Raw genomic sequence first — 16,177 nt, forward strand, 5'->3', positions numbered from 1 at the left:
ACTTTGAGTATTTTAAAATAAATTAGGATTCAAAATTTCTTACATTAAGCCAAATGCTCAGCTGCTTGCCAAAACCAAATCATATCCTAAGCACAACGCTCGTGATATAATATAAAATATAAATAATAATAATTTGACTTTCACCAGTGATTATGCCATGAAAACTTAGTTGCCATTTTCTACCTAGAGACAGACCATAAACATATTAAGATAATATCTTGTTACCATCATGATATCGTCAAATTGGCTCATTTTACTTACTATTTCTGAAGAGCCAAGTACATAATCTATCACATCTTTCACTCTTGGAATGTCTTCCAAGCATCTGCCCCTTCTCATCGCTGTTCTGCCCAGCAAGCCCCACTTGCTCGAGGAACAACTCTGAGATTAGCACTCTCTAGAACATTTCCATAAAACTATGTCAAGTCTCACGCCAGTGCCGAGTGAAGTTAATGTGTCCACAGGAACAAGAAAATGAAAAAAATCCTCTATCACTGATAATAACTATTTTTGAATAGATAAATTCATAGGCTCTTGTTCATCGTGTCATGTATCAAAAAGACCTTTTAAATCAATAACATTAAACACAGTGTCTTAACTACATATGTATAAGAAGAACGACACTTTGTGGTGAAATTGGTTAATATTATCAGAACATGAACTCAGCATATCCGCAAAGAACGTGCTGTTATTTTTGTTAACACATTTCCTTTGTCTGATTAATGAACAACTTTTGAAACAATTTAATCTATCTAGGGATGCAAATGTTAGTTTATATTATTCAAGGCTGATTACTGAAGAAGTTTTAAAGCAGCTAAATCTGTTCAGGGATGTTAAACAAATATGTCACCATTCATTTTACATTTATGTCTACCACAGCTAAACTAGAAGAACACTGGAAATAGACTGCAGTACTCAGTTTACTCAAGGGCAGGTGGGGAGTGGTGCATAGGAAGAAAAAAAGTCAATAGGCTTCATATTTTATAGGAGATGCAAACTCCTTTCTAAGATGAATGCTTTTCAGACTGAAGTTTTCAGTAGCTTTACTGTGCAGATTATGGTCTGGAATTCTGCCACATAATGATATATAACATTATAGATCACTATCATGCAAATAACAATTTGGCTAGGAGATCCGAGTGTTCAGATTTTTTCTGAGGACTATTATATACTTCAAACTTCTTACACAAAATTATATTTGACATTTAATTTTAACTACACTTATGTAGAAAAAAAATTAAAAACTCTCTTGTGTGCATTTCTAATAAGTGTTATATTTTAATTTTCCTTTTTTTTTCATATGTTGATATGTGTATGCACACAGTAGGTTTGGTTAACATAGACAGGAAATGAATCACTACACAGCCACCTATACCAGGAAGAGTATCCTAAGCAAGGATTGCTTAGCACAGTGTATAACAAAGATGGGAAACAATGGGAAAAATGTTAAAATGCATACATGCACCTCCTTTTAATTAATTCTTACAAAATAAGACTGACAAGTACATATGCATTCAACAATGTTGTACAGGGAATTAATACTGGAGAATAGCATACAAAGCATAATCAGGTTCAGAAGTCAGTAATTAGTCTGGAAAAGGTCAGTTCTAAACTGTACTCTCAGACCTCTTAAATTTACCTAGCAGGGCCAGTACAATGCTTATGGTAGGTATCATGCAATCCTCATCCGAGCCCTACCAAGATCACCAAGACTTAATTCATCACAGTTATTTTAATATCAATGGCTCAAGCTCTCATTTCAGGAGCTGGCCTAAGTATAACATTTATAACTAGCAAATTCTCAAACACTAAATCTCTCTGTCACATTCTCTTTGTATATGTATGTGTTTAGATCATGTGAGGGATTAGATTACTCACCCAGAAATATTTATTCTTCTGTAGTTTTGCCTCCTCTTTATTATCATAGACTTGAAAAGCTGTTAAGAGGTCACATCACAATCATGCCTCCCTGCAGTTCTAGGATGTTTGACATAATCTTTATATGATAAAGTTTATATCAATAAGCACACAGAAAGAAATAATAGAGGGAAGAGAAACTCAAGGTCACTTAGAAGTGTATGGGTTCTCAACCAAAGTTGGAGTACGTCTTAAGTCATCATGAATTTCATAGACGATCTCAGACCTAGATAACTGTAAAAAAATTTAAGCAGGCTGTGTAATTGAGAAGATCCTTGTAGCTCCACACCCCTGCGTGTCAAAATTAGTCACATTTTAATAATTTTCACACTACTGGGGCAAATGGGTTTATCTTCAACAAGTATTACAGAAGTACTTAGAAGCTAGAAGCATAGCTGGAACATTTGAGTAGATGTTGCAGTTAGGTATCTGCCTATATTTCAATGGATAATGATTTGGATATGGGTATTTTAAAAGTTTTATTCTAGGGAAATGCCCGAGGTATAGTGTGCATAGTTCTTAAAGAACTATGTGCATAGTTCTTAAAGATGTCCCGTATTCAAAGCAAAGCAACTCCCATCTCAGGCTTTACAGCTACAGGTTGCTGTAATGTGTATCTCGGAGTTAAAATAGTGAGTTTAATTCATGTATAATAACAGTTAAAATCTACGAGCAATGAAGACCAAAGAATACAGTCTTCGCTAATAAGGAAATCAGAGGAATTACTAGAGGAAAAAGATATTAAGACCAAATAACAACAGACACAGCTAAGTGTTTCACAGCTATGAAGTGCTGCACCTTCAATTTTGTTTCAGAAACAGTCAGGCTTTTTGTGAACTTGTACGTTGCCTTAGAGGCTTACTGTACAAATAAGAGAACAGGTACCCAAGCACCTTGAAATAGCTGCCTAACACACAATCTCAACTAGGTTGATCATTTGCAAGTCTTGCGTATCTTGCTTTTAAAAGAACATACCAAAATAAAGAAAAACTTTAAGAAATCCCTGTCATCATTTACCCCTCAATTCCTTGACGTTAATATTTTGCTTCCAAACAGTAACTATGCTCAAGCATCAGCAACAACCCTGTAACCTCTCGCACACAAGGGGGAAACCCTATTTCCAAACACACCAGAAGTTTTGTATAGGAGTTGGTTCTGCTTAGTCATGATAATCTTTTCAGTCTTTCACTGTTCACTTTCTTTTCAGACATGTCAATCACAATGCTTCTCTTTCCAAACGTTTGAGTCCCCCTTGCATGCGTACTTTCATCTAATCTATCTTGAGTGACATTTCTCTGTCAAACTGTGCGAAGGGATCACTATATTGCAAAAGGACCTCCATGTTTGATGAGCACCACTGAACTCCTGGAAAGATGAGAAAAAGGTATTTCAAAATTTGCCAGTGGATGGTTTAGGTAACAGGAAATGGGAGATGGAAACAGTAAATTTCACATAGAACTGATTTAAAAACAAACAAATTAAAAATTGCTATCTACTTTGATTTTATGAAGAATTCCTTTAAGATTAGCACTGAATTTGAAATAGAATGGAAGTATAACAAACTGTTAGGCAACAATTTTGTTGTAGTAAGTTGCTGTTTGGGGCAAATACGGTCTTGAACTGCTACAAGAATCTCTGTGGTTATCTATGATTTCTAAACACTGTGAACTCTTATTTTGTTATGGCAGCCCTTCCCAATGCGTACGTGTCCAAGGATTTGTCAGCAACCGTGTTACCAAATGCATTTTTTTAAGGTATACAGTGTGGCCAAAAAAATCAGTCCTGGGAGAACTGTGGTATTCCAGTTCCTTCGTTAAAAGAAAATACTCTCTTGGAAGATTGCTCTAGACAGTTGGTCATACACAGAAGTATACAGAAGCTCATGGAAGTGCAAGAAGTCCATATCCCTCTTTCAATGTTTCGTGCTGTGTTACTAGCCCCTATGTTACAACCTTCTATTATTAACTTAACAATTATTAACGTAATCTTTCATATCAAAATTACTCCTTTATGAATAATACAATGACAAGCTGGATAATCCCAGCATTAGAACTACGCAAACAACTCGCAGCAAATAATATTTTCTCATTCATTTTTCCTCTTATTCTACTCACACAATGTCTGTGAGAAGACTATATCTTGCCCGAGTTGCATCACCATTCACTTTTACACAGTGATTTTGTGGAATATTTTGTAATACTCAGCCACTCTTTATTTATTAATTTATAAATTTATTTAAGTTTAAGCTTTGACTTCTGACACTATTTTACTGTATATATTTAGGTACTGGATGATCAGAAGCCAAATTCAAGTTCTTGTGAATACAGTTACTTAAAAATTCCCAACCTGGACAAGAACACTGCTTTCTCCCACTTAGCACATTGTTTATAAGAGGGAAAGCCTTTGAAACTGGGTAGAGTAAGCTAAGACAAATATCAAGCGCATCTTCCTTAATGTCTCCTGTTAATGTATCTTACTTATTTCTTCTGTGAATATATGAAAAAAAGCACCATGCTGCATCTGTCTTCTGCTGAAGAAACAAATACATACAAGCACTTAGAAACAACACTAAAACTGGAAAATCAGGGCAGTGGAGAAAATAATACAGAGTAAGAAGTAAAGGTGTTTTTTTAAAAAAAACTCAACACATTATTTATAAAGAGAAACAAAGCTGAAACAGTTTAATAAATATTTTGACATTAGTTCATACCAAATACTGACACTGTAAACTACAGGGAGGGTGGGTGCACAGAGCCCAGATACAGTGCCTTAATTACTCAGTAATAACCGTGAACTAGGATTTTAATGATCAAATGCATTAAGCAAGTGGTCAGCAAGAAAACACTTAAGAAATATTACTTAAACAACTAAGAATATTAGTTAGGAAAATTGCAATGTTATGCAGAGCGTAACGATGGGCTATCAAGGTCCGGGTGAAAAAGTCCCATTTTAAAACGACAGCTTGCAGATCATTCCCTAAAAAAAACGCAACAAACACCACCGTAAAGCAACTCACCAGAAAAAAAAAAAAAAAACAAAAAAAAAATACTAATTTAAACAACAAATTGTTAACCTAAAACTGGTGAAGCACCACACGTATTTTCATGGGACTATAATATAGAAAGGCACTTATAAATGGTTAAATCCCTAAGAATTTACAGCTCCCTGAATAATAACTCCTTGAAATTTAAACGGACACAGGTGCAAAGTTCACAGATTTCATAGAGACTAACTAGCTTTTAAAAAAATCCACAAGAAATTTCTGTGCAAGAGTGAACCATATGGAAATGTCCATCATCTATGATCCTTGGAAAGACTCCTTCAGTCTGTTAGTGATAGCGCTCTTTGCGATGAGAACAATAGCCATTCTGGAAATTGAGAAATTACACAAAGTTGCAGAACTCATAACGAAAGAGGAACAGATGGTTTCATTAATGAGTTTCCTAAAGTACATACTCTGTCCTCGGTGGACACAGTGCAGTAGCTAAAATGTTTCAGCAATTATTTTCTTAAATGATTAGATCTTTTCCAAATAGATTTACATAATCAAATTCTATGAAACTTAAAATTAATGTGTAAAAGTTCTGGTTTGTTTTTTTTTTTCTCCTTTTCAGGTGTTTTACCTGTTGAAATGCAATTAAAAAATAACCAAATTTTCATCATGTCGCAGCAATCTTAAGACAATTATGAGACTGAGTTTTCAGCTGTTAATTGGTCTTACATAATAATTGATGAAAATGAATCAAGCCCACTGATGTTAGGCATCAATAAATAATTACTATAGTACTAAAGTAACTTAAAGCTTTTTGGGGGGAATTGTCTTTTAAAAAAAATAATTGAAGAACAGTGAATAGCAGTTAAATTAATTTTTCTGAGTAACTGATCCAGTTGCTCATCTTGTGGTAAATGAGTATCACTATATGCAGTAGGTGACTTCTAGAAAATACTTAATTCGACAACGTTTAGATTCATAACAAATTAATACCAATGTATTATTAGCTTAAAATTATTAAACAGTATTTTTAATTTGCCATTATGATAAACAAATAATGTGAAAGCCACAGAGAACTTTGTAAATCTTTATCTGAATTTTTAAATTGACTCCTGAAATTTTCTTTCTTCATCCATACGCATTTTCACATTTGTTTTGGGTTTTTTTTCATGCTACAAATTAACTACTTCTAGTAAATATAACCTTTTTTTTCTAGGATAAAAAGAAAAAAACTAAAGCACCAAAACTATGGTTCAGCATATAACCAATATATCTTTCAGTAGATAGATCACTAGCCTTAGCCTTTTGCTGTATTCTTTTTACTTTATTCTTTCCCAAATTATAATATTGACTACCATGCTCTGCTATCTCGCCTAAAAAAGCCCAACAAAACAAAACAATTGTATAAACAAATACAAGAAAACTTTGCCATTATTCAGTAACCGCTTTTCATGTTGCTCTGGAGATTACCATAGTGCCTCTAAAGTCGAATGATTACATTTACACCACTACAAATGGATCAATTGTCATCATGGGTTGAGTTTACAGCTGCTCTAACTTGCTTCTAGAAGAAATAAAGGACTGCTGTCAAGCAGAGATCCATCCAGTACTGAAGCATTCAAACCACTTCATCAACCGAGATGCCATTCTGCACTGTCATTACTCTGAATTCTCTAGGAGACCTATTTACTACTAGAATATTTTGTATTGCCTCAGGAATCCAAAAAGGATGCTTTGCAGTAAAGAAATTTCAACATTTGTAAACGCTGATATATAAATATTAGGAATTCACTATAGCAACATAAACCATATGATTTTTGGACCTGAATTTTATTGTTTAGATGTGAACATTCTCAACAATGGACATAAATATCTACATACTAATGTTAAAGTGACAGATACTTTGATGCATGCTTTGATACTCCCGTGGACAAACACTACATTTAGGTGGGTTAGAATGAAAGCAAAATTTAAGACATGCACACACATGCTGTCAGTCCTTAACTTACTATCTGAGAGGCACAAGGACCCTGTGCAGTGCTACAGACTGGGCGAAGTCTGGCTAGAAAGCTGCCTGGAGGAGAAGGACCTGGGGGTGTTGGCTGACAGCGACTGAACATGAGCCAGCAGTGTGCCCAGGTGGCCAAGAAGGCCAATGGCATCTTGACGTGTATCAGAAACGGTGTGACCAGCAGGTCCAGGAAGGTTATTCTCCCTCTGTACTCGGCACTGGTGAGACCGCACCTCAAATACTGTGTTCAGTTCTGGGCCCCTCACCACAAGAAGGATGTTGAGGCTCTGGAGCGTGTCCAGAGAAGAGCAACGAAGATGGTGAGGAGGCTGGAGAACAAGTCTGACGAGGAGCGGCTGAGAGAGCTGGGGGTGTTTAGCCTGGAGAAGAGGAGGCTGAGGGGAGACCTTATTACTCTCTACAACTGCCTGAAAGGAGGTTGTGGAGAGGAGGGAGCTGGGCTCTTCTCCCCAGTGACAGGGGACAGGACAAGAGGGGATGACCTCAAGTCCCACCAGGGGAGGGGCTGGACATCAGGAAAAACTTTTTCATAGAAAGGGTCACTGGGCACTGGCAGAGGCTGCCCAGGGAGGGGGTGGAGTCACCTTCCCTGGTGGTGTTTAAGGGACGGGTGGATGAGGTGCTGAGTGACATGGTTTAGGGAGTGTTAGGAATGGTTGGACTCGATGACCCAGTGGGTCCATTCCAAGCTAGTGATTCTATGATTCTAATAGAGAATGCTTGAAATAATAATAAAAAAACTACAGTTTAGGGTGAAATTCCTTTTCTGACTGCAGGCAATCGGTGGCAGTCTTTGGAATATTACATCCTGCTTGTCTCATAGAGCAAAGTATCTTTAAGGGTATGTATGGCAAGAAAAAAAAGCATTTGGTAAATACAGACCTCAAGTAGTTTTTGTGAGTAGCAATTACCAAGAATTCAGTTGTATACACAATTCCTACATTGGTGAGTTTTATATCTTAGCACTTGCACAAAAACAGGGGAAACATTTCAGGGATCCAAGATAGGAATTCAACAACTGAAGCAGAAGTTCTTCAGCTAACATAAATTTCTATGTGCACCACTTGTGAAAACAGATCTAGCTGAAATACGATAGTGAGGAAAAAAAAAAACATATAAAAACTCTTTTAAATTGAAGTTATGATTTTCTATCAATTTTGGAACAAGCTCTGCCATATCACACTCCATACTAGCCAAAAGGCAGATCAGTAGAAGCCAATGTCCGTGGTGGATGCACAGTTGCGTCACCCTGCCTCATTGTCAAGCAAAAGCATTAAGTAAAGAAAAAAAACCCAGCAACGCATTCTTTCTCTACAGTGTTGTTGAAGACAGACTAAAGATATTTAGTGTTAAATGAAGCCCATGAAATCTATTTATCTTTATTGAATCAATAAGAAGAAACCTTTCTTTTGTACGCACATGTCACAAATAGGCAAACAGTAAAATACACGGCAGATAATATGATTCAGTCTGCAACACTTCCTAATGATTTATTGCTTAGCGAAGCCTACCGTCCCTCTGTAGAAACTGGAAAGAGGAAAGACTAATGCAGAACTAGGTGACATACCCTTGGCTCCTCCCAGGCACTCTATATCAAAATGATCACCTTTATTTTGTATTACAGTGTTGGGGAATTTTCAAGTATCCCATACTCTCTTCCATTGCTGGAAGTTTGTCCAAACTTGCCACTCCTAGATCCCAGCTATTAAATAAAAAACGCAGCCACTGGCACTGCCAAAGGCACTGCAGCTGTCTTGGAATTTATAAGACTCCATAGTTTGTTTCAAAAATAATTATGGTGCTATTTCATTATTTTAATTTCTGTTAAGATATTTTTTGGGTCAGACAAGCTATCATTTAATAGTTTAAAGTCTCTATGAGCTTTAAAAAGGACATAAGTAATAAACAATGATAAAACCTGTTTAAAAACCCTCTAAAATCCTTAAATCTTACTGAAGTATTAGGCTGTATATTGGGTTACTTGCTCATTAACCATAACTCCTGTAAGGCAAAATTTGACCAACGAATCTGTTGTAATTGGTAAGTGCAGCTCTAAATTTTGGATTTACCATAACTTTTGAAATTACTTACAAATTTAAGTTGAATATAGAACATCTCATAGAAAGATTATTTTGAAAGCACTACTCATGTATCAGTGCATCATTCCAGTTTTTGTAGCTATAAGTGCATTGTAGAATATAGTGATTAGTTAGGACCACCACCCATATTTCTAAAGGAAACAATTACTTATAGACATTTTATGTATTTTTTTCTGCCTTCTCTGATAATTCATTTTCATATGGTAGAATTTGTTTAAGTGATCTTCTATTGCTAGTTGTTAGAGTAAAGAGGATAAAGGTTCTGAAAGTGCTCTATTCTGTTCTATGAATTTAATTTTCTTTCAGTCTTAGCTGCAGTGAACCTTAAGCACTCATTCTTTGATACAAGTATTATATTTCTAAAAAAAAAATTCCAATTGAGAGTTTTACAGAGCCCTCTTATTAGTTCAAGAAACAGATATGCAAGAAGATTTCCCCTTCGGATTGTAGAACGTATATTTGGTGGTTGTCAAAAGAATCTGTACACTGAAATGATACTCGTTCTCTCCTTACAATACCTTTTATATATGGCATTTAGGAACATCTCGATGTCTTAACAGAAAACAGATTAAGTTTAATACTTCATAACTAATTCACTATGCTTTTCGCAAGTTGTCTGAAGAAATATTACTCAATGCTCCTGAAGACTATAGCTTGGTTAAATGACTCTACCTCCTGAATTTGTAACATTTTTATACGTTATTTTTTGTGAAACTGTCCTTGTTCTATATAAGAGATAAAAGAAAATGTGACAAAAATATTTAGAATTCACATAGCTGAAACTTGAAAGCTACAGCTTAGAAGTACTGACCCGAACCGCAAGTTTTTAAAAGCCACAGCTGTGTGTAATTTATCTCTGTAAATTATGTGCAACTTATCACTTGGATGTTATAGAAACTACATGAATAAGTAAAATTGCATGACTAGAATCAATGAATACTAAGCGATAGGTGCTTCATTTCTAAGCAAGTTTTTACTGCACGCCTCAAAAACAGTGGGGAAGAGGCCGCCAAACACCGTACAAGTTGAACCACTGAAATAAAACAATCCTTAAAAATCCATTGTTTACTGTTGTGTTGTTACTATAAAATAGGAATTATTGTATGAAAGAAACAATCACATCCATGTATTCAAAAGGCTTTACTGCACTGGGGTGACATCTCTGGCAGATGACCTGGCAATTCCCTTGGTGTCAATATTACGAACCTATTTCAAAAACATCCTTGAAGCTAGAGTCAGCTCCTTTTGGTAACCAACCACTCTTATAAATGACATGAAAACTAAGTCTGCTGTTGCACTAAGGCTTTAGCTACAATAAGCTGCTATTTTGATAATATATAACAGTGATTAGAACAAAATAAGGACTGGTTCTTAATAGGTGAAGCAGGTATTGACAAAGTTTTATAAAGAAAAGTACACAAAGGAGTAGCAAACTCAGATGTAACCTGATTTAACACACGCTAAACACAGCACGCAGAAGATTTCACAAAAGTATACTTAATGTAAAAAATACAGCCTTAATTCATAATTGGATTATTGTATCGCTTGAAGTTTCTTACTCTGCAGTGAGAACAAAAAAGGAGAACACAATACACGGTATTTTCTTAAGAAATTATATGCGTGCTTCAACAACTAGACTTCACAACATAAGTTGTTGCAACAACTTAGCCGAAACTAGTCCTGATGACAGCTATTTATACGCACAAATTTGTGGCCTGTCTATATCTATATAAATCTAAAAAAAAATAATTCTGTTTTCTGCATCCAGTTAAGGGCTTCCCAACAAAAAAGAAACAAAGACATGGGAAGGAGACCAGGGGAGATCACCAAATGGATTGGGGCAGGAGAATATGGCATATGTGAAGAGGCTTTAAAAGGTAGGTTTGTTCAGCCTCGAAAGGAGAGGGCCAAGTGGACAACACATTGCAATTGGTAACTCCCTGCTCAGAGGCTACAGAGAAAACAGACATGCTCCTGCCACAAGTGCACAGAAAGTGGTTAACAATGAAAACATGTTGGAAAATTGAAAATCCCGATTAGGTTTGAGGAGAAAATTAATTATTTTTACCATGAGGGAAGTCAAATATGGGATCAGAATGCCCAGAGAGAGTGCAGAATCTTAAGCTTAGGATCAGTCAATGGTCAAACGATCAGGCCGTGAGCATCCTGATCTAAATAAACCTACTGTGAGCAGGGGCTTAGACTAGATGTCCTCCCAAAGTCCTTCTCAAAGTATGTTGTGGTATGACTCTACAACAGTAAACAGTCTTATCAAAACAGTGGAAGAAAATTAGTAGTGAAAGGATCCATATTACTGATAAATCGTTTGATTTCTTTTGCTGACCTTTTCTGTTCATTTTTCGGTTTGTTTTTTTTTTCCTCCAAGTCACTGTTGTTACACTCAACATTTGCCTAAATCTTTTGCAGTAAAATAAAACATTCCTTTATTCAAATGCAATAAAAAACTCATTATGACTTCCCAGCGACCAATGAAAACAGTCTACTTAACCAAACAGTAATTGTATTGGTCTTTCTTCTATTCCAAGACTGCTTTGAAACTTGTGTCCCTCAAATGAATAATTACCTACAAAATAATTAAATGTTGCTGATATGGTCTACTCATCCCACTTGTACATAGAAACAGCAAAGTCTGTCTTCCCTGAAATCTATCTCCGTCATGTCGGATAAGCTTACTGCCCATCACAGGGCTGGCATCGATCCCTACTCAATTACAGATGAACATAGCGCCATATTAAAAGACAAATAAGGTTTAATTTTAATCACAGGCAGCCTGTAAGTCCATGTTCCATTATAGATTAAAAGAACCAATTATTTTTAAAAGTAAAGACTTAATGAAAGGCCTTACTAATACATAGACACGATGCATTCTAAACCAGACTCTGCAGTAGTGGTTGAAATTGCTGCAAGCAATCTAAGCAAGGCAAGGGGATGCATCTTGGAGAAAAATGTTTTTTCTTCAAATCACAAATGCACTTTATCAATGGGTTTTCTTTGGCGAGATAATTCTTCCAAAAGTGTAACATCACAGACCATTTATAGAGAAAAAATTAACTCCATGGCCAGAGTTTTATTGTCACTAAGACAGAGTAAATGAAAAATAATTGCACTGAAGCAGAGAGAAATTCCACACTAATGACACAGAATGCTGCTGAAATCACTTTATCCCACATTTAGAAAGGTAGTTAAGAGCTAATTCTCATTTGAATTCAGTGAGAGTTGAGCACCTAAACATGTCTGAACCTAGATGGTGTAGTCTTCCATCTGTAACAACAAGACTTGGCTTGCATAATTAACTCAAGAATCCAGGTCATCAGAACTCTTATTTTCTTGCTATTCATTCTTCCGCACTAGTTTTCAAGCTTCTTTGTTTATTGAGTTACCATAATGTTTGTGAGACTGTGAACCAATACAATTGTAGCTATCGAATACTGTCAGTATAAGCTCTGAAGAGGTGAAGAGATAAATGTCTATCTACTCACTGGCTAGTCAGTCAATGGTGTTGGCTAGTACTGTGAACATAAATCCACTGTCATGGATAGACAACGACAACAACGACAACAACTCACTTCTTAAAGCTGTTTTCACATAACGCAATACTTTTCTTTGGGAATTGTGCATATATCGTTCAATCAGAAATGCTTTCATGCATGGAGAATTCTCCTGATTGCTTTCTAAATTTAAACTTACCCTCTTTAGAAGGGTTGAAATTAAAGCACTATTTAGCAACACAGTCAATGTTATTTCAGTCTTACAACTACCACTCACAGTTAAAAAGATTATTAATACAAGGACTCCCTTGTCTATCAAGTGCCAATATTTTATCTGCCCCTCTAATCTGTGTACCCCCTCTAATCTTTGTAATCTTGGTAGACTCTAATCAGTGTACCAAATCAAACACTGGTAAGGTCTATAGAACGAGAACCTCAGAAAAAATCACATGTATTCCTCAAACATTTTAAGCATCTCACTAAAAAAGGTCACTTAAAACCCTCCTGATGAAAAACAAAAGGCTTGGAAAAACTTCTCTTCTACTTATAGTCATGTTGCTTCAAATATCGGAAGTTCCAATTGTCACATAAACCACCAAAATCTTTTAACATGTTCAGTACATGTTTTTTGCTGACATAGCTTAAAAGACACACAAAATCAAGACTTTGTTAAATTCCTGCACAGAAAACCTATGAAAACAAGAAAACATGAACCACACAAATTCCTGCTTTAGTATATCCTTCATAAGCAATACGTGGATATAACAATTTTTTGAAGAGAAGTAACAGTTTTCACAGAAATATTTGGAATATGCAAAGGTACAGATCGCTATTTAGCTGATCAAATATCAGATGATGTCAAGACCTGGACCAATCATGATTTTAGGATCAACACAATAATTCTATTATACTGTATTTTAGAAATATACAAACTGTTTACTGCTTTCAAACATCAAAGAACTCGAACTTTACCTTTAGTATCACTTGATTTTGGAAACTTTCCAATTCTTTGCCACCTATTCAACATTCTGTCAGTGACTTCTTTTTAGAAGAATTACGTTTATAAGCACAAAAAAAATAAGGGGACTTATCCAGTAGCTCCAAGAACTACTTATGGATTTGCTATGCAGTCAAAAGTTGACTTGTGCACTAAAAATATAAGCTGAAAGCTCACACTGAAAATGTCATCTTACATAAGTTCTTACTCTAGAAGAACTTCTTGTTTAGAAGGACATATTAATGGGTTTCAGAAGAAACTTAGCCAACTAGCTGGCCATGTTGTCTACTAGTTCCTTGTACATATTTCACCTCTCTAAGCAAAATGCTCTTCAAACTCTGCCCTCCAGTGCACTGTTAAGTTATCATACAGTGCATCTTCATAGAACCCACTGAATAACTTCCAAATCCTATGCTGTATTTAGTCTGAATCGAGGGATTTTGTAATGGCATTAGTCCTCCCTCCTGACTCGTATTTTCAGCAGCGACAAATAAAATTTCGTGTTATTAGCTGTCACGAAAACTGATACAGTATTTTGTGCAGACCAACAGATGTCTTTATTCCCACTGTGAATAACAGCACTGAGACATTTGAAAGAGATTGTTGTTGTCACACACGGTAATTAAGTGCTTGATTCTGCCATGGCCTTTCAGTAGGGCTTAGATACCTCAAATTTAAGGTTTAATACATAAAAATACATATTTTTTGGAAAATTTTACAGGCATAATACTGTAATACGTAGAAATATGATATAGGAACTTTCAACAATACCTCGATATAAAACCCAGTACACTCCAAGTCTGAAATAGTTCATAAAAATGGCCATTTTTTTCTAAGCATCATTTTGAAATTAACTGAGTAATTTTGGCTGAATAATCATACCCCTGAAGGGATGCAATAAAATATAAATTTAATCAAATCCATTTTTAGAACAGGCTTCAAGCTAGTGCATGTACAATTTTGACCCAAATATCTAGTCATGAGTGTAATATCAGACCTTTAATTATAATTTCTATTATAATTGTTCTATTGAAGACAATATAACCAGTGCACTTACCTGCAATTACACACATGCAGACTGTGGAAACAGTAGATAAAGACTCTCCTGCAAACTGTCACTTGCTGAGCTAATTCACCCAACTGGTTTAATTTCGTTTGCCCTCAGTCTGTCATTACAGTGATTACATCTAAAAGAAATAACGAAGAAACACAAAAAAAGAAAAAATCAATATGTTTAAATTTTAAATTTTACTTTTATTCTTGAACAACCAGAAAATTAGGGTAATGGAAAACACATTTTAAGAAAAGTTAAGTGTTTGGTACAATTTCTCAAGACAGCATACATAAGTATCTTATCTAATTGTTCAAATTTATGGCCGTTCTGAGACTCATTCCAGTGCACACCTGGTCTTCTTAGACAGGTGCCCTGTATCTTACTTCCAATGTACTGCAATGTATAAACCCATAAAAAAATAAAGATTTTTTTGAATATCTACTGTAATATCACAGAATGCTCTTCAGAACTAAACAGTCTGTTTAGGCAGCAATTAAAAGAATTTTCTGTGACACTATGATCTAAAGCAATACACAAATATTTATTTGAAATATTCATATGGTGGTATATTTATATTACATTATAATAACATACATTATCATCTAATAAGAGCACATTTTGTTGCAATGTAGCATCCAAACTGCAATGTGGAACATACACTTCAGTCTCTGTTACCAGTGTCTGAGATACAGTAGAAAGCTTCGTAAAGCATGGATGTAGAGCACGGCTTCAACACACCTATACATCCATCTATAGGAGATCCTTTTTATAGGAAGGAAATAATCCTAGGGCTAACTGTATCTCTTATCCCTTACATATTAAGAAATAAAAGCGCTATATTTTAACAGAATGCACCATTGTTTAAAGACATGTGATAAATACAATAAATGTACTCCAGAAATATAGTAGGCATAATACTGGCCCAGGACTCCCCTCCTCCCATCTAATCCATAATCTAGGGACCTCTCCGGAAATTATCAACTCCTTATCACATTTCATCATGTTTCATATTAAGCAAATTTAAAGTTATATCATAGAGTTCAGCCCCGTATAAAGTGGTCACAAATCTTGCAGTAAATTCCAAGCTACAGAGTACGATTTAGTATCAGATACAAGGTCAACAAAAGACTAATATGGCATGTTACGCGGAGCCTTCTTCTGCCCCCAAAATCTATCTCAACCTGGGGAAAAAAAAAGTTGTTATCTTGGTCTGCTGGGGCAACAGTAGTGGTAGGAAAAAAACAGTGGGGAATTCTGTTTTCATACATAATTTCAAATACATCTTATAAAGCTTCGCAGTGGAGATAAGTAAAATAATGAAAATAATAAAGATAGTGAATGACAAAAGACATTGTAGAAAATCAGAACCTCTCTCATCCAGAATTTATGCATGATGGCCAGCATTACCTATTGCAGCAATACTGCATGCTCGCTGCTGCGCTTTGAAGTATCCATTAACTTCAATGGGATGACCAACAGAAGGTTAATTACAACATCTATGAGGTAGTACTTTCCAATAAACTTCAAACACAGTATTTACATTATTATCCCTTACTTGTGTAGGAAGGGGAAGTGAC

At 35.5% G+C, this 16,177-nt stretch overlaps 1 long non-coding RNA gene across 1 annotated transcript in view; it reads right to left on the bottom strand.

The window, feature by feature from the left end:
- Positions 1-14,603: 14,603 nt before the first annotated feature.
- LOC128853604 (uncharacterized) overlaps positions 14,604-16,177 on the bottom strand; it is a 188,044-nt gene continuing 186,470 nt past the window's right edge. Inside the window, exon 3 of the long non-coding RNA XR_008452234.1 lies at positions 14,604-14,733. This is a non-coding gene — a long non-coding RNA (uncharacterized LOC128853604). The remainder of the gene's footprint in view (positions 14,734-16,177) is intronic.

This window comes from Cuculus canorus, chromosome 14 (genome assembly GCF_017976375.1).
Source record: "Cuculus canorus isolate bCucCan1 chromosome 14, bCucCan1.pri, whole genome shotgun sequence".
Classification (NCBI taxonomy): domain Eukaryota; kingdom Metazoa; phylum Chordata; class Aves; order Cuculiformes; family Cuculidae; genus Cuculus; species Cuculus canorus.